This window comes from Nannospalax galili, unplaced genomic scaffold, assembly GCF_000622305.1.
Source record: "Nannospalax galili isolate Female #2095 unplaced genomic scaffold, S.galili_v1.0 scaffold235, whole genome shotgun sequence".
Classification (NCBI taxonomy): Eukaryota; Metazoa; Chordata; class Mammalia; order Rodentia; family Spalacidae; genus Nannospalax; species Nannospalax galili.
The window spans coordinates 2,886,419-2,914,299 of record NW_008338118.1 but is presented as its reverse complement, the minus strand read 5'-3'; the positions used below and the strand labels follow the sequence as shown (position 1 = coordinate 2,914,299).

Sequence of the window (27,881 nt, the reverse complement as noted above, 5' to 3'; positions counted from 1 at the left end):
AGGAGTGGCTGGCTTCTTGTAAACTCACTGAACCTCAAGGTCATCCTCTAGTTAAAATCTTACTGAAGTTAATTGACCTGTGTTGCCCTTGAGAGAGCTCTAGCTGGATGGATTGATGGTAAGAGAAGTTTGAGCAGTCACTGGGGCAAATCTGTGTGAATTCCTATTATGTCATTTAAAGTTTCAGCTAGGTCTAATGATTTGTTTGTTCTGACTATAATCAAAACTCTAGGGACAACCCTATTGAACAATAAATCTAGTTACAATAAATGACAAAGGGCATTCAAGCAGAATCAGGAAGCAAACTATTAGGGATGCGTAAAGATGAAGGATATGAGGTCTTGCCCTTCCATCAAGAGTCTCCACTATTTTCGTGCTGAAGCTCCACTTGACTTCCCTCTGGGTAGACAACTTCTCTAAACTAAACCAGTTCTCTGATAGTGATTACTTGATAAGCTAGTTCTAGGAATTAGGTTTACCAACTGCATTAGGGTTCTCTAGAGTAATATAACTAATAGGATGAATATATATATATATATATATATATATATGGGTATTTATTATATTGGCTTACAGGATAGAGGTTCAGGTTGTCCAACAATGCTCTCACACTGGAAAGGCTAAGAATCAGGTAGTTACTTACTCTACGAGGCTGAATGTCTCAGCCATCCCAATCTGGAACTGAAGGCCTGAAGGATTCCTGGAGAGCTGCTTGTCTGCAGTCTACATGGAAAGCCTGAAAAAGATAGTTCTAATATCAGTGAAAGAATACTACAGCAACAGGGTGGGTGAACTTGCCAGTAACAGGTAAAAAGCAAATTTCCTTCTCCCATGTCCTTTTATCTGGGTACCAAAAGGTATGTTTAGGGCGGGTCTCCCCATTTGAAATAATCCAATCAAGCAAGACCCTTACAGCAGTGCCCAGAAGTTTTTGCATTTTAGTTGATTTCAAATCCAATCAGGTTGACAACCAAGATTAACTAACTCAGTGATCTGGCTTTTTTTTTTTTCTCCTCACTGAATAGCAATAATCTTTCAAAAAAAAGTTTTCAGTCTACATAAGGAGAAAAGACCTAAGCACACATAGAGAAAGCTGATGGTAATGATTCTCACTTCAGTCTCTGTTTTCTGTACATTAAATGTGGTTTGGTTAAACCACTTTTTAGTGTCCTTGTAAAAGCATTTTTAACCCTACTGTTTTAACTGTTCTACCAAATAAATAGTTCCTTTGGGGAGGAAAGATTAGAGACTCATAAGTGAGAATCAATATTTCATTGGATAATGGCTAAAAAAAAATCTCAGCTATCAAAATAAAGGAGAGACTGACGCCATGGTAATGACCTAGACGATGTAGTGAGGGGGAAGTGTGAGCTTCGGGAAGTGACTCAACACATCCAGTCTCATAAAACCATGGCCAAATTCATCCCTACAGTTGTTTTGCTACCTCCTGCTGCCCAAGAAAAGTAAGTATATAAACAAAACCATGAGGGGCACCCAGATAGCATATGGTCAAATGCTTTCTGTGCAATGTATCTGTTTCCATACTGTCTGATAAGTTTCACTTGACTTTGGAAAATTTTATTAATCCTGCTGATGTACATTTAGGAAGCTGTGTGATTCGAATGAAAACGACACTAAACTCTCAGCCAGAGATTTAAGTTCAAGTTTGGGATTTGTCTCTAAATTCTTAGTGAGTTGGGGAAAATGGCTTAAACATTCTCTTTCTTAGCTACTTTACTCAGAAAGCTTCCTGTTCTGACTCCCTTCAGGCCTGTTTAAGGATTAGTGCTGGGGAACTGAATGAAGGTAACATGACATCAATGGGCCTAACAGAGCAACATATTCTAGAGCATGCTGCACTGCACAAGAAAGCATAGAAATAGCACAAGCCATGAAATCCCCATTCAGTGACCTTTCTTCAGGATCTGCACACTCTGAGCACCCACATGTGTAGGGGTTATGCAGGGTGTGGACGATATCCAAGTGAAAACACTGTCTCTGCTTTATTGACTTTGCAGACTTGAGGGGCAGACTTGCAAGTGTTTAGCTATTAATACACCCAAATCCTTCCTTCCATCTCCTTTGTTTCCCTTTTATTTATTTAATATTGTTTTTAATATTATTTAATATCCATTCATTCAAATGATATATTCTCATTCCCTCTCTTCCAATTCTCTCCCTATCCCCACCACCACTTTCCTCTCCCAGCTTCATGTGCTCTCTTGCTTTAAAAAAAAAAATACCCACTGAGCTGGGCATGGTGGCACACACCTTTAATCCCAGCACTCCAGAGGCAGAGGCAGGCAGATCTCTGTGAGTTCAAGGCCAGCCTGGTCTACATCATGAGTTCCAGGGCAGCTGGGGCTACAGGGAGACCCTGTCTCAAAAAGACCAAAAAAAAAAAAAAAAAAAAAACCCACTGAATCCACTTCGTGCTGTCTATTATGTGCATGGGTGTAGGACTCTATGCTGGACCATTGGTAGCCTCTCATGTCTGACCTCCCTGAAGAAACTGATTCTTCCACCCCAGCAGCCATCAGTTGCCACTAGCTCCTGAGATACAGGTGGGGTTTTTGTTTCAGTTTTGGAGAATTTCACACATGAGCATCCTCTTTGCCTTATTTCCATCCCTCCCAGTCCCCCACTAACTCCTCCCATGGCCTCAACTCTCTCTCAGCTTTTTATGCTCTTTGATTTTATTCTTACATATATGTGCATTTAGAAATACACATTTACAAAGCCCTGAGTTCAATGCCCAGCATGGCAAAATAAATAATAACAAAACAAAAAGAAAGCCAAAAATGTATGATGAGGGCTTAGGATATAGCTCAGTAGTGGAGGGTTTGCATGGTATATGCATGGTCCTAGGTTCAAACCCCCAGTATGAAGGGGAAAAATGTATAACAAGTTGAAGTACTAGAAAAAAAGTGATAAAATTAAAATAGAAACAACAAACCATTTCATATGAGACTGTGCAGTGCGTGAGCAGAGACTGCAGGAATGAAACAGCACACAAAGATAGATTTCTGATGATTGATGGAGGTGGAATGAGAATGGCATGGATGCAAATGAGCCAATGTGCAACAGGGGAAGGGCAGAAGGGAGGAGTTCTAAGCCTCGCGATAGAAAGGTACCAAGAAGAAAAGGAGCGCACAGATGCATTAACAGAGGGAAATTATCAAAGGAACAGGGTTAATAGAGGCAATGAAATGGGTCATGAGGCCTGGACCAGAGCAAGCATCAACAGGATCCAAGACGAGTTGAAATGGGTCGTGAAATGGAAGCGAGTGGAGAGCAAATGTTTCATTCATGGTTACCATTCTCCTTGTTATGCAGTGTTTCCAGTGTCAGAGCATTCGCTTTTACCTCTGGAGACACTTTCTCCTATGAGAAGACCAGTGACGTTTTCTAAGGGGTGATACTTAAGAGAAATCAAAGGAGTTATTTGAGAGGAATTTCTCTGTACATCATAGTTACAAAATGATCATCGGGAAACTGAAAAGCATTGGTTCTTCATTTGGTCTTACAGAGTAAAGTAGAATGAGAGCCGGGTGCTTCCGCCTTCATTTTCTGTCTTCTTTTCTTTGAGTCACCCACATATGTGGGTGGGAATGCACGTGGGAATGCCAGCCACTCAAGGAGTGTCTATCTAACCTTTTTCAACCCCTTTGAGGCCGAAGCCAGGAGGGTAAGTCATTGCCCTAAACCTGCAATTGCCTTGGGTGTCAGGAAGAATAAAACCTTGCAAGACAGGACCCCTGCCAAACCCTGCTCCCAAGATGAAGCTAATTATCCATAAAGGTGATCTTGTAGGAGCCAGATTGATCTCATAGCACAAGTGCTAGCAATTAGAAGGACTTCTTCAGATCACCTTGCAGAACCAGAACTAAGGCAACGATGAGCAGGTGCAGACCTTGAGCAGGACTGCATCATTATGCACACCTCTTGCCCTCTGCCCCAATTCTTCCCCGATGTCAGTAACATAAAGATGGACTTGGAGCCAGTAGACCCCTTCATCTGTTCATCTTCCCAGTGTGGCGGGCTTGAATAAATCTCCTCTCCCACTTTTCACCACCCCTCATCTCTTTATTGGCATAATGGAACAGGTGGCCAAGCACAGCTTGTTGGGGCTGCTAGAGCCTGGGCTTCCCCCCGACCCCAGACTTCTAGTTATAGCTATATAGTTATTCCAAAAAAATATTTGAAGCTGGGTGTGGTGACATATCTCTAATTCTAGTACCTGGGAGGCTGAAGCAGAAGAATCTCTCAAAGTTGGAGGCTACACCATACCCACACCCACACACATATACATACACATTAATTGTCTCTCTGGGAGAAACGAATACAGCAACACAACACAAGTAAGCAAAATAACTTGTAAAGTGAAGTAATAATCCAAATAATTGATGATGGAAGCCTATGTCTTTGTATATATGTGCTTGCTACCAATACAGATTGTTAACACCCAAAAGGAAAGTAAAAAGAAAAAAAAAGAAAGAAAGAAAACAAGAAGTAAGCCAGTGATAAACAAGAGCACAGTGGGTAATGAACGCTGTGGTAGTACAGTGCATTTTCTGAATGGAACTTCAAAATTGCCTCATGATGGAAGATGGTGCTTTTCACAATAATGTCAAAATAATGTCATTTCTCAAAAGTTGTAAAACTAGCAGCTGCACATGAAAGATGAAACAGCATTGTTAAAAATGGGAGTACATTTAAAATATTTAAAACTTTTCTTGTTGCACAACTAATGTATATTCATTATAACAAAAAAATTAGAAAATACTAAAAAGATAACTCACTTAAAAATCCACCACCCTCACTAGGGAGTCTTCAAACACTAGGAGAGAGAGAGAGAGAGAGAGAGAGAGAGAGAGAGAGAGAAGAGAAACAAACCCTATGCCTTCATCACCCAGGTTAAGTGTTTTGGGGCTTCTGATAGTCCTGTTAACTGTTGTGCTCCCCCATCCCAACACACAGTTTTACAAAAAGTATTACTGGGATACTTAAAATCAAACTCATTTGCAATAATATTTTAATCAGAAAATACTTCAGCATATATCTGTACCAGGATTTAAAAATATTTTTTCAGGAGCTGGGGGTATAGCTTGATGGTAGAGTGTTTGTCGTATAATATAAGGCCCTAGATTTGATCCCCAGTATGGGAAAAAATTATAATGCTATTATCATTTCTAATAGTTAAAAATTATCCCTTAGTATAATTTTTTGGTTGAACAAGAGGGGTTTTTTTTTTTCTCCAAATGAAGAACCCACAAGGATTTACTTCCAAATTAATGAATTTACAGCCTATAATTGTTTTTCCTTATGCCAATTTTTATGACATTTATTGTTGAGGAAACATCATAGTAGTAGTAAAAGCCCACTGATAAAAAACTCTTTCCTTCTGGTCAATGATGCAGCTAAGAGACCACCCCCTCAAAAAGGCAGGACCATCCCAAGGAAGGCAGGCTTAAGTCATGCTAAAGAGATGAGATGAATAATTAGCCCTTTAATGAAATAATGTACTTTTTCTTCCCAGAATTCTCATCCCCCAGCACAGTCCCTACAAGCTCCCAGCAAGTTCTTCTGGGTCTTCCCACATTTTCTGACTCCTGGCTCAGAAAGGGAAAACATTTCCTTTTTCTTCTTCTCTGCCTTTCTTTCAGATCCTTGGGCCCAGAGCCCAAGGATGCTTTTTTCTGGTACTTCAGGATCCCTTACTCTTTCTAAAGCTCCCTCCCTGCCACGTGGCTGACTGCCCACCATGTGGCTGGCCTCCATGCCTGCTTAACTTAAATGGCATGACTTTTTCCCTTCTCTTCTCGATATTCCTCTTCCTGGAAGCTGACAAGAACGACAGCTTGCCTGCCCTGGAGTTTTAAACTTTAATGAAAAAAAAAATTATCCTTGAGCTTCTGTTTGAGTCTTTTCTTAAATTCTTTATTAATGAAGACTAAACCCCTGAGCTGTGATCCTGATTTCTCCTGAATCATATGGTGACTGTGGCTGGACTCTCCAAAATTTCTGGTAACATAAATTGTGTCTGTTGATCTGAAGAAGGAACAGCTTATCCCTAGCTCACCCACAGGACCTCCAGCTCATCCCTCAGTTACTTCTAGCTCACCCCCAGCTTACTTCCTTGTGAACCCCAGCTCACCCCAAGATTACCCAGCTCACCCCCAGATCAGTAGCAGACCATTGCTGCTCATCCAGTGCTCACTTAGAAGTAACTCATCCACCACTGCTGGGCATAGGTTCTCCCAGTGGAGGCAGCACACTGCACTAATTTCCCTCCCCCTCTCCCTCCCTCTCTTCCTCTCCCTGTCCCTGTCCCTCTCTGTCTCTGGTCTCAAGTAGCCCAAGCTGGCCTCAAACTCTGTATATAGCCAAGAATGACCCAGAACACCTGGTCCTCCTGCCTCTGCCTCACAAGGTCTGGGATTACAGGCCTGGGTCACCACACCTGGTTATTGGAGAAACTTGTTTGAAAATTTCAAATATCCAACAAAACACCCAAGCTTCCTGATTTCTCTTTAACGTCTATTAATGGTCAATTAGCCAAAAAGGGTGCATGGTACAGCAGGGAAAGGATGCATTGTTAAGGCTTCTGCTGAAGGATTCTGATGAAGCACCAACAGGGGACTGGAGACCTTTCAGGACTGGATATGGTTTTTACAGCAAGATTAGGAGAGCCCAGCACTGAGGGGATGGAAGCAGGAGAATCAGAAGTGTAGGGCCAGCCCCAGATACATAGGGAGTGCTAGACCTTCCTGGGCTCCAAGAGACTGTCTCAAAAAAAGCAAGACCAAAAAAAAAAAAGCTAAGTCTCCATCACTAACAACAATAGCAAAGCAAACACAAAACTGATCAAAAGTGGCTATTAACCACAGGCTGGGTGCTATCATAAAATGAGGCTAGCTAACTAACTGGACAATTCCAGTGTTAGATGGGTATAGTGAAGCAGGCTGGGTTGCCATGGCCAACAAATCAGAAGTCGTGGAAGGAGCAGCTGTTCTGGTGTTTTATAGCTGCTTCAAGACCTTGGAGACAAAGTTTCCTATTTCTGTCCTCTGAGACTAACAGAAGGCCTTCTGGTTTCAGACTTTGGGCTTTTTATTTGCTTGTTTAATACCAACAGAATCAGCTCAAGCACTCAAGTTTAATTCTACTTAAGAGAGTTTTAGAAGAGAGCTGTATCTCTTGATAAACAACTTTGTTTTTGACAATCCAACAGAAAGAAGTGTGACTTTATGTTGTTATTCAGAACTATGCTCCAAAGACAGATTATTAACTAGGAAAATGCAGCCTGGGAATGTTTCAAGCTTGGTTTTGAGTCTCTATCTAAGGAAAGGAAACCATGAAGGCCCTGGAGATAAGTATTGACAGCTGCTCAGCTCTGTGAGCAGGGTGTTAATCTGGGCGTGAGATCTGCATTAGAGGGAGAGGAGGGAAACCGAGGTCTCCCGTCTTAGTTACCTTCTTCTCACAGCTTCTCATCAGACCAGACTGAAGCTCCTGCCAGAGTTTCACAGGCCTCCTCTAGTGCCTTCTCTCAGTCTTAGGAACCTTGGCTTTTCTACTAATGGGCTCTGAAGTAGCAAAATTCTCCAAAGTTGTGCTTATCTCCCTCAAGCCTGTTCACTTCCCCTCTGACCTCTCTTCCCTGATTCCTGTTCCAAGCTACATTTCCATTCCCCTCTCTCCCATGAAAGAAAAGACTGATACAAAAATAAATACAAAGAAATCTGAAGAGTGAGCCTGCTACTCAGGAAAGATTTGGCAAGCCTGTGGGTGAAAGGCTTTAAGAGGTTGCGGAAATGGAAGCCAAACAATGCAGAATTGGCAGGTGAAATTGTTTACGTAACTACCGAAGTCAACATGCAGTTCTGAGGTAAGGAAAAAGCTTTGGCCCAAAAGAAAAGCACGTATAGAACAAGCAAAAGCCTCTCTAAAATAAGGGGTAAATTCAGGGTACTAGAGAGTGGGCTTAGTTTGACACAGAATCTCAGTAGACACAAAAAGAAAGGAAAGGGAACTGGGGAGAAGGAGAGTCTAGTCCCTAGAACTTTGGGATTTAGAAAGCACAGCTGCATACACCTCTTGGGAGTCAATTGATCCTGACTGTGAACTACCTGAGGGAAAACAGAATGGAAAGGGCAGAAAGGAGGAAAAGTGATGATTTCAGCATCTATATGACATTCTGCTAGTTAAAATTTGTGGAAGCTGTATTGGTTTGGTGGTGGGAAGAAAATCAAGAAAGGTGAGTTAAATCAGTGATTAAAGGCAGGTAGTCACTTAAACTGTCTTTGTTAGGTATTATCCACATTTATGGTTTCATAGAGGAAAACTGTATTTCTTTTTTTTAATTATTTATTTAATAACCACATGTTTAGAAGAAGCATTTCATTACAGCATTAACATATTCAATAAAAATTTCCAGAGCAAAGATGTATCTCTTTCAGTATTGGCTGGAAATTTTTAGGTTCACAATTCAATTAATACAGTTATACAATATAGAATTCAGTATAAGCTGTATAAGACATAAAATTGAATGAGGTTTTAACCTTTAAAAACGATCTCCATTTCATTATTAAAATACACAGTTTCATACAGAAAAATTCATTTTAATGCAATCGACACTAAAACATTTGCACATGCGTTTCTAATCTCTATATATCTGATTATTACTAGTCACAGTTGGTTACTTTCTGAGATCCACCTGAGCAAGGCTATAAAATCATCAAGTAGATTTCAATGGTAATGTGTTTCACCTCTAATACTTAACATGGAGCAAATTTTTATGCTTCTTCCTCAAATATAACTCAGTTTTTATTTGTTGATTTTTTTGTGTGTGTATTTCATACAAAACATCCCCCCAAACCTTAGTCATCTATGCATCCACATCCCAAAGGGTACCATCTCATAGTCTACCCCCGACCCCACTGGAGCCCATATACTGTCATCCTTGTTACTGTCCACTGTGTTGTCAGGGCCTGCAGCCATTCCCCAGTGCTTGTCCATCCACTGAATCTAGTCAGCTATCTAGCGATCCTTGTTATAAGAAGATCAGCTCTTCCTCATGTAGCAGCAATCAGTTGCCAATATTCCTTTAAATAAGACTGGGGTCTACTGTTCATTTTCCCACTTCTATGCTGGGTTACTGTCTGGGAGTCTCTTGGGCCACCATAGCCAAAAACTCAAACGAAGGTATACCCTGTCTTGCATTGTTTCTTGTTATATAGCCTTTAGCTATACACATGGCCTCCTTGATCAAGAGGAGAGATAACACACCACAATTATAGGACATTTTAAGAGATGCTCATAGTCCCCTGGAACTTAGTTGACCTAGGAGAGCAAGGAGCAAAAACTGTCCTTTATGTCCCTCTGAACAAATTAGTATAGACCTCCAAGTATGGCTGTTAGACATCCAAGAGAGTTAATTCCACCAGTGTGGTATTTTTAATTACCATGTGCTATGTAAATAAAGCTTGGGCAAAGACTAAACAATTTCAGATAAACCTTGCCTACACATGTATTATATTCCTTGAGCTAGCTGTATGTATAATTTGTCAGTAGGTTGTTCGATTAATATGGTTCTCTCTCATTTTTTTTTTTTAAACTAGCTAGGCATTATTTATCTCTCACATTGGCTAACCCTTCCACCATGGTTTCCCCATTTAATGTGCCCCAATTTTCCCCTTTTCTCTTTAATATTACCCTTCTCCTATGGTCCCACCTCTCTTGAGCTCCTTCTTTCCCTTTATCCCTCCTTGTATGAGATTCCTTGTATCACCTTCCCTCCTCCCTCCAATTAAAATAACCCCATTTTAAATCCATATCTCCCTTATTAATGCCTGTTTCCTACTGTCCTTCTCTTTCAGATTCTTTCTTTTCCTTTATCTCTGGTTCTTTTTGATTATCCTTGTTCCTGTAGTTATATCTGGATATATCCTCACTATAAAGGATTTGATGCTAGGTTCCACATATGAGGAAGAACATATGTCATTTTTCGTGTTTTGTTTTGTTTTGTTTTTTCTGAGTCTGTGTTATTTCACTTAGTAAAACAGTTTCTAGTTTCATCCATTTATCTGCAAATTTCATTATTTCATCTTTCTTTACTGCTTAGTAAAACTCCATTTTATAAATGAACCACATTTTCATTATCCATTCATCAATTGAGGGACACTTAGGTTGCTTCCATCTCTTAGCTACTGTGAAAAGAGCAGCAACAAACATGGATGTACAAGTGTCTCTGCAATAGGATGAGTTCTTGATTCTTTGTTTTATTTGTTTGTTATATATTCTGGATGTAAATCCTCTGTCAGATGTGTTGCTGGTGAAGATTTTCTCCCATTTGGTGGGCTTTCTTTTCACTTCCCTGGTTGCCTCCTTTGATGTACAGAAGCTCTTTAGTTTAATGTGGTCCCATTTATTGATTCTTCATCTTGTTTCCTGAGCAATTGATGTCTGGTTTAGAAAATCCTTTCCTACACCTATATCTTGTAGGTTTTTCAAGGTGAAAGATAGGAGATTAAGTTCATTCTTCTACAGGTGGAGATCCAGTTTTGCCAGCACCATTTGCTGAACTTGCTGTCTTTCCTCCGGTTAATGTTCTTGGCCCCTTTGTCAAATATCAGGTGGCTAAAATTGCAATTACTCATATTTGGGTCTTCAATTTTGTTCCATTGGTCTGTGGGTCTATTTTTGTGCCAGTACCATGTTGTTTTTGTGACTATAGCCCTGTAATACAGCTTAAAATCTGGTGTAGTAACCCCCCTGGCATTGCTCTTAGTGCTCAGGGTTGCTTTGGCTATCTGAGGTCTTTTGTGCTTCCATATGAATCTTAGGATGGTTTTTTTCCAATTCTGTGAGGATGTCATGGGAATTTTGATTGGCATTGCATTGAATCTATAAATGGCTTTTGGTAGGATGGTCATTTCCACAATATTAATTCTTCCAATCCACGAGCATGGGAGGTCCTTCCATCTTCTGATGTCTTCCTCAATCTCTTTCTTTAAAGATTTAAATTTTCATTGTGGACCTCTTTGGTGTCTTTGGTCAGGGGAAACCTGTATTTCTTATCATGGAATAAACATTTTCCTATTGGTGGAAAAAGTAGGCTATGGAGAAATATTCTAAAAATGACTGAGAAGTGCTTATCTAAGGGCTCACTGAAAGGGAATTTAGGGAATTTGTCTTTTTAAATTTGAACACACAAAATCTGAAAATGGTGCCAGAAAAATAACAATGCTATTAGCTAAATTGTGACTTATATGAATATAGATAGCATATTAAATCCAAGAAAAGGTAAACCTAAAAATATTCTGGTTTATCTTTCCGTATGAAGGGTTTTACTTTAATCTAAAGGAATATAATTAAAGTCAGTAAAGCATGGAAAAGTATGCAAAGACTTATGAAAGGAAATTATTTCTGAATGGTTCAGGTCTTTATACCATAAAACAGGGAGGAAAAAAAAACAAACAGCTAAACTTTTCTGGTACAAATAGGTGAACCTGAAAAACTTAAAGGTATTTGCAGATTAAAACAAAATTATCTGCTATTTTAAAGGTAATTGTCAAGATTTAGGTATGAAGCCAGGAAAGGTGGAACACACTTGGATTCCAGTACTCACGAGGTTGAGGTAGGAGGACTGAGCATTCAAGTTCAGTCTGGACTACACAGTATGACACTGCATGAAAAAAACAAATCAAAATGAAATTGAAAACAAAAACAAACTATAAAACAACAACAAGAATCAGGCAGGGCCTGAGGCATACGACATGGGGGTGTTGAGTCACATTCATTATATGAAAATGGAAATTTCCTGTAATTTGAATTAACATATAATTTAGAAAGATCTAGTACTAATAGCATACCCAGTAATGTATAATTTTGTGTTTAAGGAAGTATATTTCTCTTTCATTCTTTATAGCTATCCATCCAAAAATTCATAAAAATAGAGTCATACAGCTTGGCTGGTTTCATTAACACTGAGGAAACCAAAGAGGAACCATTGCAGGATTTGGATGGAACACAATTCTTCCTGAGGGTTCTCAACCCATTTTCCTTTGCTGTTTTGGTTTTCCTATTTTCAAGGCATTCCTTGGGTATTTCTAAAAGGTGTTGACAGCCTTCCTGATTTGAAATCAGGTGTTCTAGTTTCATTTCTGTTGCTCTGATAAAACACTCTGACCTAAAGTAACTCAGGGGAGGAAAGGGTTTATTCAGCTTACAGTTCCAGGTCACAGTCCATCACTGGGGGACGTAGAGGCAGGAACTTGAAGGCAGGCATGCTTGCGATCCCACACATTACTTCTGACCAACGAACTCACTTCAAGGCCAAAGAAGTGTGGCAGGAACTACAGAGGATGCTGCTTGTTGACTGGCAGGCATGCTCATGCTCAGCTGGATTTCTTATACCGCCTAGGACCACCTGCCTAGGGAATGGTGTCACTCACAGTGGCCTCCACCTTTTTATGTCAATTAGCAATTGTGCTGGATCGCTTTAGGGTCAGCTTGACACACCTGGGTTGAGGGAGACTTAATTGGGGAATTGCCTTCATTGGACTGTCCTGCAGCTGTATCCATGGGGCATCTTCTTGATTGTTGAGTGATGTGGGAGGGGCCAGCCCACTGTGGGTGGTGCCACCCCTGGGAAGGTGGGCCTGTGTTGCATAAGAAAGCAGGCTGAGCAGGGGCCAGGGGAGCAAGCCAGTAAGCAGTGTTCCTCCATGGCCTGTGCTCCAGCTCCTGCCTCCAGGTTCTTGCTCTGAGTTCCTACCTTCGACTCCCTGATGAACTGTGACCTGGGAGTCGTAAGACAAATAAACCCTTTCCTCCCCAATTTGGTAGTGGTCACAGAGTTTTGTCACAGCAATGAAGAAACAAACTAGGACAGCAGTCAAGACAGTCCCTCACAGAAATACCCACAGACAAATCTGTTCTAGGAAATTTCTCAACTGGGATTCTCTTCCCAAATAATTTTAGGTTATGCCAAGTTAACAGTGAAAGCTAACCATGATAACAGGCAACCCACCTTGTTTGTTGTTGTTTACCATCTTGGTGGTAGTGGGATTTAACTCAGAGTTTCACACATGCTAGACAAGTCCTCTGCTACTGAGATATTTAGACTCATGGTGCAAAAGTGGGTACTTTCTGATATGGTATTTTAGTATTTATATTCTGTTTGTAAAACATGTCTTTGAAAAACTATTTTGAGAATAAAGACTTTCTGTGTATGCAGATCCGAAGTGAGCAGTTATAGTGGAATCTCCAGGGAAGTTTGAAGGCTGCCTCTCAGCCTTCAGCACCATGTCCCAAGGGTGGGAACATACGAGCTGAAATTTCCCTGAAGACGGCAGTAAGAATAAAGAGTAAATTTTTATTTTGCCTTAGGAAGTGACAGAAGTTCCTTCTAGAGTTTAGAGACTTCAGCTTATATTAAAAGTCAGCCTTTTCTGCCTTAAAGAATGCCTGGGCCACAGGAGTCCAAAAAGCAGGAGAAATGCCAACACGCTGTAAATTAGGCAACATTTAAAAACTCAAAAGTTTTTCTTCTTTTCTTCCCTGGAATTTCCACAACTATCACAAATCAAATGCCTGGTGTGTTCACATCATAATCGACTGTTTCTTCATCTTCATTGGGTAAATGTCATTAAATCCATGGTAATGAAATTTTTTTCCTCCTTTTTATTTTCTACACTCTATTTGGTCTTAAAATTTGGGTCATAAATAGAAAAATATTGTCAAATTTATCATTCAAAAATAATCACAGTGAAAAAACTTTTCGTGTGAATAACATTAATACGTAATAATTTTCTAGGTGCTTATCTATAGGCATTCTTATTTAACAAAATCTTAGGAGGTATGCATGGCTCTTGGTCCTCCAGCCTTTAGATGCTGTGCTAGATGTTTAGTTGTCAACTTGACACACCTGGGTGGAGGGAAACTCAGTTGAGGAATTTCATCCATTGGATTGGCCTGTGACCATGTCTGGGGGGCATTTTCTCAACTGTTGAGTGAAGTGGGAGGGCCCAACTCATTGTGGGTGGTGCCACCTCTGGACAGGCAGAGCTGTGTTATATAAGAGCTGTGTTGTATGACGAAGCAGGCTGAGCACAGGCCAGAGGAGCAGGCAAGAAAGCAATACTATTCCATGGTCTGTGCTTTACCTCCTACATTCAGGTTCCTGCCTCCAGGTTCCTGTCCTAATTTCCTGCCTTGGCTTCCCTTGAGGATGGACTGTGAACTGTAAACCAAATAAACTATTTGTCCCCAACCAGTTTCATCACAGCAATTGAAAGCAAACTAGTGCAGACGTGAAAGGAAATTGGACCATAGGTTGGTTAGTAAAAGGTGCAGAATGAAGAGCAATGTTAAGATGAGCAAGTCTTCTAGCTCTTGGCTTCAGGTTGACCCAAAGACTGTTATATGCTGCCCTTCTTTGCCTCTCATGCTCCATGATGCCCTTCTGATGCCCCTTGGGACATGTCATCCTCCACAAATTCTGGGTCCTTCATTAAATGAACATGAAGATCACTTGTAGCCTATATTAAGTGTAAAATTCAAAGTTATGGGGAGGGGCTGGAGAGATGGCTCAGTGGTTAAGAGCAAGAGCTTCTCTTGCAGATGACCCAGGTTCAATTCTTAGCATCCACATAGTGGCTAGCAACCCTCTGTAACTGCAGTTTCTGGGAATCCAAACCCTTCTATGACCTCTGTGGGCATTGCATGCATAGGTGCACTTATATACATGCAGAAAAAACACTCGTATGCATTGAAAAAATGTTCTGGGGATATCTGAAAGATACAGGAGGTAGACCAGTGAGAGAGCGAGAAGATCTGCAGCCAGGGAGCATTTAAGCATGCTTCTCCCATGGCCTTCTGTGTAAATCCGGGGAATACAAAGACTCATTTGCAGTCAGCTAAAAAATTAATTTTAAGCAAGCATTCCAGCCTCCTGGATTAGGAGATTTAGCTGAAACGAGGATGCCAACATAACCCCTAAGAGCTGAGTAAGTACTCCTGCTTGAAGTATGTCCTCCAGTTTTTCCTCTTTTTATTTTGTATTTTTTTAGTGTGTGTATGAGTGTTTTTGCCTACATATATGTAAGTACACCACATGCAAAAAGTGCCTGTGGAGAACAGAAGAAGGCATCAGATCCCCTGGAACTGGAATTACAGGCAGATACTCTCATGGGAACTGAACTCATGTTTTCTTAAAGCACAGTAAGTGCTCTCAACTGCTGAGCCAACTCTCCAGCCCCATGTCCTCCCATTCTTCAGCCTTCCTGTATCTTAGGAGCCCTCCAGCTTCCAGACTTCCAAACCTTCCCAGGACTTCTTCTGTTTATACCAATGTCCTATATGTTTAAAATTTGTGTGTTTTTATTTTCCCTTAGGGAAAAGGAGAGGGTTTTTTTTTTCTCTCTCTCTTTAAATCTTGAAGACAGTATAATCATCAAAGTAGCAGTTTTCAATTTCAGTCTTGACATTTAAAAGTATCCTTACATCTAGGTCCTATCCTAGTGATTCTGTTTTAATTGGTTCCTAGAAATAATAATTTTAAAAGCCTTCTAATGATAATGTGTAGTCAAGTCTGAGAATCATTACTCCCAGGAAGTCAGAATAGATGTATTTTAGAATAGCTCTGAAGAAAAGATACATGGTACCACAATAGTACATGCCTTAAAAACATTAAAAGAACATAGGTTTGAAACATATTAATACCAAGAAATGTCCAATTTTGGAAAAGTTTCAGAATTATAATAGATGTGGGTTGTTAATATTATTATGGGATTTTAGGTAGTCACGCCTTTTTGTTTTACCTCAAGTTCAAAAAGGAGGCGAACTATAGATTGTTCTTTGATAAAAGGGGAAAAAAAAAACTGACCCAGTCAAAATCCATTAAAAGCTCAAGATGCAGAAGTGGGGAGGGAAAGTCAAGAAAAAAAGACATTCAGGTTGTTACAATATTAACTGGATCAAAAATCAGAACTAAGGAGGAACTGGAACAATGTGATCAGAGTTAGACATGTGGCCTCATAGCTCAGGATGGTGTTGTTTCAGTTCCCCCACTATATTTCTTAATATTTCGTGGTATAATTTTTGCAAGATGAAACAGCAACTTTTCTTTCCTGACTTGGAAAAGGAAAAGCAATAGTCATTATTAATTCAATTGCTTTTTCCTAGACAGCTTGCGATTCTTGGCACTGGCATGGATTAAGAAATGTAAGTACTTGGGAGTCAGAACTGGAATTATACTCTGACTCAGGCCATTAGTGTGAGAAAAAAACACTTTTTGAAACATCAAACCACGTTACTGTCTTGCTTGTGCATCTCCTGGTCATTCCTTCAGTAAGCAAAGTCATGTACAGAGCTTGAAAAGTATTACTTAGAATGGGAGATTTAAAAAAAGGTCAGGACTTCCGATCTGGACTTTTGAGTATAAGGGAAGGCTGTGAGCAGAGCAGAGCATAGGATATTTGACTGCCAGTTCTCTTTCGAAGGGGACATGCCCTGGAGCTAAGGAGAAACAGGAAAGAAAGGGGTGATGTCTCCCTAGGAGAATTCTAGAGTTAAGGAAGTCATCTAGGCAAGCAGTGGGGCTTTTGCGGCCTGAAGTGCTTTTGCAAACATTGACTGCAGTGCCCCACCCCCACCCCCCAAGAGATACCCTGCAACCCAGGATATGGTGTGGGTGCTCTGACAGTCTTCCTGGTAGTTTTACTTTCAGTACTGAGAGGAGATGCTGGCTTCTCACCATCTTCCTTTTTTCACTTCCACCATTGACCATTACTCTCACACCTTCACGAGGTCACATCTGTGTGACTGCAAAGTGTCCTAAGTCGCTCAGACTTTCATTTTCTTGGGTAAAATTTTTGCTTCTACATTGTTATCACCATGACTAAAAGCCATGACTTTCTTCCACTTCGGAAATAGTCACATTTCTAAGGTTGAAAATAGCTGCATGCCTTTTCTATTCCAACTGAGCCCTTTTAAATTCTCTGATGTATTTCAATTCATCAATGAAAAATTAGCCCAAAGAGAAAAGATCACTTGTTTAATCTATTAACAGGTCCTAACCTTTAAAAACTATCTTGTGACAGTTGATTAGTATACATATTTTCTGTTCAGTCCTCAAGAACACCCACAAAGGACTGGAGAGATGGCTCAGCAGTTAAGAGCACTAGTTGCTCTTACAGAGGACCTGAGTTCAATTCCCAGCACCACATGGCAACTAACAACTATTTGTAACTCCAGTTCCAGGGGATCTGACACCCTCTTCTGACCTTTGTGGGCATTGCCCAATACAGGTGCACTTACATGCATGCAGGTGAAACACTCATACACATAAACTAAAAATAATAAATACTCTTGGCATATACCCAAAGGACACATCCTATTGCAGAGATACTTGTACATCCATGTTTGTTGCTGTTCTTTTGTGGATCCTAGCACCAAATCCTTATATGTGAGTATATATTCTGATGTAACTGCAGGAACCAGAAAAATGGAAGGGAACCAGGAAGGTAAAGGGAAAGAAGAACCTGAGAGAGAACAGTAAGAGACAGGTGTTACTAAGGAAGAAATAGGTAAAAATGAAGGTACTTAAAGGGAAGGGGGGGGAGGGAGAGTTAGATGAGGAGCTATGGGGATAAAAGGGAAGAAGGAGCTCAAGAAAGGTGGGATCATCGGAAACTAATATTATCAAGGGAGAAATGGAGAAAATGGGGGATACTTTAAAGGGGTAAGGCATGGATGGAGGGTTAGACAGGGAGAGAGAGAGGAGAGATAAATAATGCCTAGCTAGCATAAAAAATCAGAGGGAATCATATTAGTCCAAAAACTTACTGACAAATTACACATACAATATTTCTACATGAGTACAGTGTATAGCTGAATGTTACATAACAATAAATAGTGCCAAACAAGAGAAACCTGCCTTTGAGTTGTTGGCCAGGGTACTGCAAGAGATTCCCAAAATTACACAGCTTATTGACACAGCCTTTGATTGCCTCCCAGAACTTGAAGATAAGATTCTATTGCTGAAGACAGGACATAGTTCAGATGCAGGATTTGGAGCAATGGAGCTAGAACTAACTTGGAAGCCACCTCTCCTGAGAGCTAGCTGTCATAGCTTTGGAGAGCAAGCTGCTAAGGGAGAACATCAATCAATGGTCCAACCCTACCTTCAAAGCCTAATAAATACATCAATGACTGGCATAGCAAATGACATTGGTGCAGTAGTGGCACTTTTATCTTGTGGGTAATCAACAGTTAACTAACTGAACTTAAAGCCCATTCAATGGGAGGAAACTCACATGTTGTACTGTAAACATAGCCAAATACACATGGCTGGAGAGGTCATGGATCTTAGCGAAAATCCCAAGGCTGTCACATCCCTAGACAAATGTAATTTCTTACTATGTGCAAAATATGGATCCTTATATTTACAGACAAGTATCCCAGTCATCACTCATCAAAGAAGCTTCTTTTGCAGCAGATGGAGACTATTATAAGGTTTAATAACTGGTCACACAGATATTGTCTGTGAATTGCCCAAGCCTAAGTGGCACATCTACAATGCAACCTCTACACCTAAGGCTCACAGAACATAAAACAAGAGTAAAGAACACACTAACGCATCTCTCAATTCTCACCAAAGAAGCTCTCTCATGGAACAGAGGGCCAGGAACATAAAAGGCCAAAGTATGGAGAGTAAGCGTCTACAGAGTGTGGGTTCTTGGACAGGACTCATATTAAACTCCACCCACCAGGGCTCAAGGCCCATTGCAGAAGAGGGGACAGGAAGAATGTAAGAGCCAAGGAGGAGGTGTATGACCACATGGAAATACACTAAAAGATCCTGGGTCCTTGCTCATATGAACCTACAATAATGGTGTCGGCATGTACAAGACCTCTGGAAACTCAAGGAGAAAAAAAAACAGCACAGAATTGTGGAAATGAGCAACAAGCCCCAATCTTAGTTGGCAGATGATTTCTGCTGAGTGAGGAAGAGCTGATCTTCTTAAAGGGAGGGACTTCAGATAGGCTGCCTAGACTCCAGGCAATGAACTTGTACTGAGGGACATCTGGGGACACTCAGTAGATGTGCTAGGCCAATGGGGAAGGAGCTATAAAGATGATTAAGACTGATTAAGATGTTCTGTATGAAATATACAAATATTCAATTAAAAATGTACAAAATAGCCGGACGTGGTGGCCCACGCCTTTAATCCCAGCACTCAGGAGGCAGAGGCAGGCAGATCTCTGTGAGTTCAAGGCCAGCCTGGTCTACATAGTGAGTTTCAGGACAGCTGGGGCTACAGGGAGACTCTGTCTCAAAAAGACAAAAAAAATTTACAAAATAATAAATAAAATATTAAAGAACACCCCCAGAGAATAAGGTAATAATGTTACTATATGAATTTATGCTTTGTAAATTTTATTTTTAAGAAACTAGAGCTCTATTCCATTCCTCTGCAGCCACAACACTTCAACCTCTGCCATCCCCACCCTGGCCCCTGCTGGCCTTGAAAACAACAATGACTTGCATCTTGGAAGACTTGTTCCTCAAAGTGTAGTCTAGATCAACCACATCTCCATCACTCCTGCAATTGCAGAATTTCAGTCTCCACCCTAAGACCCACTGGATTAGAAACTCAGTAAGGGCACTATCCTCAGGTGATTTGTTTAGAGGTACTGTAAGGTAGGTACTTTGTTTACAATTCATTTGTGTATAAGGAACTCAGTTACCTATTGAATGAAGATAAGTAATTCTCTGCTTGAAGGAAAGGGCTAGGGAGTAGTAACAGAACTGAAAACAGGAAGGAAGATCTTTGGCTTTTTCTGTTTATTGTATCATCCTATTGAACAATAACAAAAATGTTAACTTTATTCACTGACTTGGTTTGTATAAAAAACTTTAGAGATCCATTCAATGAAGCCTGAGGTATTTCCAGGTGAAGGATCACTATAGTGAATTGTTTCAGGGATTACCATGGAAAACTATCATAACCTTGAAAGAAAACCCAAGCAGAGAGCTTAGCAACCGAGCTTCATTCTTATTTGAAGATTGTACTGGAAACTCGTTTGGTCTATAAATTTTGCTTTCATTGACTTCATCTATTAGTGATGGAAATCTCACAAAGGAAGAGCTTCATATAGCTTTTAATTCGACCTTGAGAAATATGTGTGTTTGCTAATGGTGAGACAGGAGTTAGCTTCTCATAGAAGTCAGGGCGAAGGGCCTGTGGTGGGTCATGAGCCAGCCACATAGTACAGTGACCACTCTGCTGACTGAAGGAGCAGCATGATCATGTCTCAGAAAGGCATGCATAGAGAGGATGCGGATTCCTTACTGGCTCAACATGCCATGTGCCCAAGAATGAACAATTCCAACAAGATTACCTCAGTCTCCTTCTGATTCCTTCTATAAGACCTATCAAAGATGCCTGGGCAGGGCAAGATGGCAGTGTTTCTCCTTCGGAACACTGCCCACTGCTCATTTCTTGTCTCCTTGTCCTTATTGTTCTCTGCAGGAGACGAACAACTCAGAAGTCACTGGCTGAGAGGGCTTTGGTGGTCATTGAGTTTCCAGGACCCTAGCCGCCTCTCCCCTGCCTAAGTTAAACCCACCAAGAGCAGAGAAAATCTCTGACATACTCAAGAAACCTACATCACAAGCAAACTTATTGATTCCCTCTCTCTCTCTCTCTCTCTCTCTCTCTCTCTCTCTTGCTCTCTCTCTCTGATGCCACATCTCAAACCCATGGCTTCCCATACTGAAAGCATGTACTACTCCATCCTAGCTCCTGTCAGTACCATATTTACATAAAATGAAAACTACATCCTTGATTCTAAAAATTAACCAGAGTCCATGATAATTTGATAATTTTTTAAGAAATCCAGAAAATAAATGTCATTTCTGAGTTCAATTACAAATAGCACATAATCAAATATCACTCAAATCAATATCTCAGTGTTTTCCACACATTATCTAATGCACTACTGCTCCTGATTAGTATCATAATTTGGTTTAACTGTGTATTGTGGGCATGGAGAATCCATGTTACTCCAGTCTTCATATGTGGAAACCTGAAGTGTGGTAGTATTTGGAGGTGTGGGGGATCTCTTAGGAGTAATTGGGTTAAATGAGGCTATAATGGTGGACCCTGATCTGATAGGATTAGTGTATTTCTTAGAAGAAACAGCAGAGATGTCGTTCTGGCTTTCTGCCCTGAGAGGACACAAGAACAAGCCACCTTCAGCTAGTGAGGAGGAGAGCCCTGAAACTGGCTCTGCCTTCCTTAGACCTGGGGCTTCTAACATCTGGGTTGGCTTGCTTAAGCCATCAAGTCCGTAGGATTTATTTCGGCAGCATGAGCTTCGGATATCAGTTCCTCTTCTGCTAGTCTCTAAGGAGAACAGAGCTACATGCAATTCACTGGGGGATCCCTGACTTTCAGAAAGTCTAGGAACTCAAGCCTCTTCAGAGCACTTAAGAAGCCTCCCAAAGTCTTTCCCTCTGAAATATTAGGTACTTTCCAGGGACCTATTTCAGAGGCTCACTCCTTGAACATACAATTTTTTAAACAAATTTATTTACTTTGCTTTACTTTTCATAGGTCTCATGGAAGATTAAAAACTAAAACTGTGATGTATATTATAAATCAAACAAATTTGTTTGTTTACATGATATAGAATTTGCCAGAATTTTATTCTAGGAGGAAAATATATTAAATCTAAATATATAGGCTATAACCTATATTTCCTAGATTGCTTTTTATGTCTGTGGCAAGACACTCTGACCAAAATCAACATGGGGAAGAAAGGGATTTATTTGGCTTACATGTCCTGGCCTCAGTTTACCCTTGAGGGAAGCCAGGGAAGGCACTCAGGGCAGGAACTTAGAAGCAGAAACTGAAGCAGACGCCATAGAAGAATGCTGCTTACTGGCTTGCTCCTCTGGGCTGTTCTTATACAATCCAGGACCCTGCCCAAGGATGGCATCACCTGCAGTGGACTAGCCCTCCCATAGCACTTAACAATCAAGAAAATGCCTCACAGACATACCCACAGGTCATTATGATAGAGGAAATCCCCCAGTTAAGGTTCCTTCTTCCTAGGTATGTCAAGTTGACAACTGAAGCTAACCAATATACTATATTTAAACTGTTTACATAGTTTTTATATTTTAAAATATTTTCTAGTTTTACTATATTTAAGTATAGTTTATAAGCTAAATTACAGATTTAGAAAAATTTCAAAAATGATTTAGTAAAAATAAACTTTACTGCAATAGGGGCTAATTATTGTAAGTCATCAAATTAAAATGGATATGTACTAATTACTCTTGGTTTAATTTAATTTATTTTGATGGTGTTGGAGATTGAACCCAAGACCTTACATACGCTAAGTCAGTGTTCTACCACTGAGCTACATCTTCAAGGTTACTATTGGCTTAAATGGGCAAAAATGAGATGCTTTTAGTAAAAATGATCCTATCCAACATTACAAGAACTCCAAAGAGTAGGGATCATATTCTGCTATATATATCATGAGGTTGTCCCTGTTTCTGGCAAACTTACTCTGCTTATGTAGAATTTATATTCATAGAATGAATGATGAAATAAACCATGTTCTTTCTTGAGGCTTTGCACTTTAGTTAACTGGAACTTTTACTGATGTGTAAATAGAAGTCAAGACCTCAGACCTTGACTTCTGTATTTCTAAAAGGAGTTTATTTTTGGAATGTCAGTAGTGAAAAGTTGTTTTATCAAGGTGTGTACACTATTATTTTGTTGGGTTTTTCTTTCATTTAATGTGGACCCACAGTACAAATACACACATATAAAATACAAGTGTTTCTTCTGTAAAGTTCCCTAACCAGCCAATGTTTCCCCCAGTGGCAAACACAATTCTTTTTTAAAATATTCTTTCCTAAGTACTATAGATTGCAAGCAAAATTTAATTTTATTCAACTCATTATTGTTTAGAGGATGTTGCCCTAAAAAAGCAGGTGTTCTTTTTTATGAGGCAAATTTGTTGTAATTAGAATAATTTGCATCCCACAGATGAAATGCTGTCCAAATTCAATGATCCAGAAGTGTTCTTTGAACATTAAAGTAAAAATGAGTATTGTTCTTTATTACTCCCTGATGAAATTGGACTTGGCAGGAACAGAGTCTGGGGCAGTGCCAAGTTTATTCCCAGTGTGCAATCAGCAAGCTGGTTGCACCCAAGACCAAAGACGTAGCATGGTGCATGAGTACTGGGCCAGCACTGGGCAATACCAGGTCTGTACAGAAAAAAAAATTATTAGTCAATAGTAATAAATACAACATGTCATGAAGGGGTTCTGGACCCTAACTCAAAACATTTGAGAGAGTTTTAGAAAGATGAATTTCTAAAGAGCTTCTTTACCTGGAGAAATTGCCTTAAGTTTTCTGAGAAACATTTTCTTATAAAATTTTATCTCTTACAAAACTAATGTTCTGTAATTGTCAGAAAGTTGAACACAGGTTACCTTTAATCATTACAAAATCTCTTCATTGATTTACAGTGTCAGGGCATCTAAAATATTTTTATTGTGTTGGGATGCAGGGGTAATAAGGATTTTGTATATGTGTTTATATTCTGTGTTTTATTTGTTTTCTCTCTGTTATAGTGTTGGTGATCTCTCCATCTATTCTGGGGTCTCACACAGGCTAGGCAAGCATTCCACAGATGTCAATGTGATTGTAAAGTATTGTTGAATGTGGATACAGCTATGCACTTAGGAGAGGTAAGCTTTGCTTTTGCCTAACTCCCAAAGAATTTAAAATTTCTCAGTTCAGGTTTTAGGGTTTCTTGATCTCGACTTTTACCACGGCTGTCTGATTTGACATGTATATTATTCTTTTTTGCCTCTGCCTCCCTGCTATATCCCCGCAACAGATTTTTTTTTATATGGTGCACAACTTTGAGTGAATATGTTTGTCTGTGTATGTTTTCTTTTTCTATTATCAATAGTAATTGTGTCTTCTTGAGTGTGACTCTAATGTTGAGAAGCAGTAGGTGAAAAACCTCCAGGCAAACCTAGAATTAGAGGTCTACCAGTTACTTACTTTTACTTAAATCTCAGTTTTGTAGCACTGAGCTTGAGTATACAACCTTAATTCCAACACTCAGGAGGCTCTGGCAGGTGGACTGTGGCTGTGACTTGAGGCCAACCTGGATTATATAGTAAGATCCTGACTCAAAAAATAAGCAAACAGATACACAAATAAATAAGCAAGCATACCCTGTAAACTTAGTTTTTTTCATTTCCATTAGTAAATAACACTAGCCTTCTAGGGTTCACATGAAGAATGAATGAGATAATCAGTTAAAATATTAAGCTCAATGTTTGACATCAAGTAGAAATTCAGTATATTTTGTTATGATTTTGTCAGATAACTTCCTTCCTTTTTCATTGTGCTCAGAGGTTCTCATGTGAAATTGATTTTGCTTCTCAGTTGGGTAAGAATTCAATCGTTGGAGACATATTGTAAATGTTTCTTTGACACTTATACCTCTGTTTTACTTTTCAAACAACCTTGTTGTTCTAGCATTCAAGTACCATATTATTCATCCATTTAAAACGTTTAAGTATTCTTGTTATATTTACAGAGTTCTGGAGCTATCACCACAATCAATTTTAGAATGCTATAAAAAGAAAAAGAACAGCTATGTCCATTAACCATTACTCTTTTTTATTTCTTTTTATCGGTAAAAGTAGGGGTAAGGTCATTGTTTTATGCGTATTGCTGTTAGAATAGGGGAATGTGGAAAAACTGTTTGGTAGATGAAAGAAAGAGTATAATGTAAATAACTGTGAGATCACTACATAAATATTTTAACACAATAAATGCAATAATATCCAATAAAGAGATTTGGGGGAGATTTCTCAGTGGGTATAGCACTTACTCCATAAGCCTGAGGACAAGAGTATCTCTGTCACCCACCTAAATGCTCTTTAGGTATGGTGGCCTACCTATAAAACTAGTACTCAGTAGGCTGAGACAGGGGATCCCTGGAGCAAGCTTACTAACTAGACTAGCAGAATCACTGAACTGTGGGTTCAAGGGTCTTACATGTAAGGCAAAGCACAACCAAGAAGACAGGACAATCAACCCCTGGCTTCCATATACATGTGCACCTACACATGTATGTCTTCACACATAAGAATACACATGTATTCTTACACACATACCACCTACATACATGTGTGAAAAGAAGTAAATGAGTCGTGTTTCACATTTATAGAGTAAAAATTAGAAAAACAACCATAGTTATTATTTTTATTGAATTTTTGTGAATTTCAAACAATATATTTTGATCATATTTAGACCTCCTGACCTATTTCTATTCCTCCTATAGTCCCCCTGCACCAGATTTCATGTGCTCTGCCATATATATTAAGACCTATCAATGTGTTCCAAAATGTCCATTGGTATGCATCTACCCACTAGCTAACCTATCTAGTGTCACACCCTTAGAGAAAACTAACTGTCCCTCTCCAAGCCATTTTCAGTTGCCTATAATTCCTCAGCTAAGTTTGGGGCTTCTTACCCACTTCCACATGTCTATGCTGAGATTTCGTCTGGCTTGATCTTGTATGGGTCTTATGCATGCTGTCACCATTGCTGTGAGTTCATATGAGTAACTTCCCTGCTGTCTGGAAAACTCATCAACCACCTCTGGCTCTTACAATCTTTCTGCCCTCTCTTCTGCAATGTACCTGAGTCTTTAGTAGCAGAGGTCTGATATAGGTATCCTATTCAGGGACAAGCACTCGATAGTCTCTTGTTTTCTGCACTTGGGCCAGTTGTAACTTTCTGAGATAATAACCATATGTTGCATGAGGAAGCTTCTCTTGTGAGAGTTGAGAGGTGCATTAATATTCTTTGCAACCCCTGTTCCACTATCTTCCCTGCATCTTAGAGGTAGAGGTTGCATTGTAGATGTGCTACTTAGTGCTGGGCAATTCACATACACTTATCTTATTCTCTGTATTTGACAAGCTGTGGAAGTTTTTAATAGTCTCCATTTGATGCAAAAAGAAACTTCTTTGATGAGTTGTGAGAGGGAGATACACTTGTCTGTAAATATAAGGATAGATATTTAGAATACAATAAGAAATTAAATTGGTCTAGGGATGTGACAGATGTAGATTTTTCTCTAGGATCTATGACCTCTCCAGCCATGTGTATTTGGTTATATTTACAGTATCACACATGAGTTCCCTCCTATCAAGTGGGCCTTAAGTACAATTAGACAGCTATTGATTATCCCCAAGATAAAAGTGTTACCATTGTACCAGTAGAAATTATTTGCTGGCTGGTCATTGTTGTCGTTCATAGACTTTACAGCCAGATAGAATTATTCATTGGTTTTCTCCTTTGGCAGTTTGCAGAAAATACTATGGGAACTATCAAGCCTCTTTAAGGAGGAGGCCTCCATGTCAGTTCCAGCTCAAGTGTTCCAAGTCCTGTGTCCAAAGTATGTCCTAATTTCAACAATAGGGTCTTACCTTCAAGTTCTGGGTGGCAAGCAAGGGCTGTGGTAATAGTTTGTATTCTTCTGTGAGTCTCTTGGATTACTCTGACCAACAATTTGAAGGGAATTTTCCTCCACCTGGCACTGTGGTTTTCGTTATATAGACTTCAGCTATATGCATGCACTCTTATATGTACTGTATGTGTATTTTTCAGTAGACTTTTGGACTAATACATTTCCCTCTGCTTTTTCACACCACCTAACCATTCTTTCTCTCTCCTCTCTCTCCTCCTGTGTAGCCATTTCTCTTCCCTCCCTAGTTAAAATATCCTCCATGTTCTCATTTCCCCCTTGATAACTCCTGTCTCCCCCTCTCTTGAGTTCTTTCTCCCCCTTTAGCCCCATGGTTCCTTTCCATATTCCTTGCTCCCACAGTTATATCAGAATATATACTCATATATAAAGATTTGGAGCCAGGATCCATAAATGAGAGAGAACATACATCACTTGTTTTTCTGAGTCTGTGTTACTTCAGTTAGTGTAACAGTTTCAAGTTCTATCCATTTACCTGAAAATTTCATGATTTCAGTTTTCTTTACTGCTGAGTAGAAAGAACTCCATTGTGTAAATGTACCACATTTTCATTTTCCATTCATTGTTTGAGGGACATTTCAGTTGTTTCCATTTCTTAGCTATTGTGAAAAGGGAAGCAACAAACATGACTGAGCCAGTATCTCTGTATTGAAACTGTTAAAAGAAAACATAGGCAGCACCTGACAAAGTGTAGGTTCAGGAAAGGAGTTTATAATTGGAGTTCAGGTGCTCAGAAACAATTGACAAATTAAACTATAAAGCTTCTGTACAGCAAAGGAAACAATCAATCGAGTGAAGAGGAAAACCACAGAGTGAGAGAAAATCTCTACAAGCTATACATCTTACAGAGGATTAATATCCAGAACATACCAAAAACTAAAAGAACAGTCAAGAAAACAAATGACCCAATTAAAAATGGGCTATGGATCTGAACAGAGAGCTCTCAAAAGAAGAAATAAAAGTGGCTAAGACATAGCTTAAAAGGCATTCAATATCCTGAGTAATTAGGGAAATACAAATTAAAAGTACTTTAAGATTTCATCATACCCCATTCTGAATGGCTAAGATCAAGGGTATAAATAATACCAAATACAGGCAAGGATATAGGGATCCCTCATTCACTCCTGGTGGGATTTCAAACTGGTGCAACCACTGTGGAAAACAGTGTGGATAACTCTTTAAAAACTAAAAACTAAATCTGTCACATGATCTGGTATCATTCCTTGGCATAATTATTTTGATTATTAATGTCATCCATTGCCATT

At 39.6% G+C, this 27,881-nt stretch overlaps 1 pseudogene; it reads left to right on the top strand.

The window, feature by feature from the left end:
- Window positions 1-21,166: 21,166 nt before the first annotated feature.
- The window catches only part of LOC103734056, a 41,624-nt pseudogene continuing 34,909 nt past the window's right edge, over window positions 21,167-27,881 (top strand).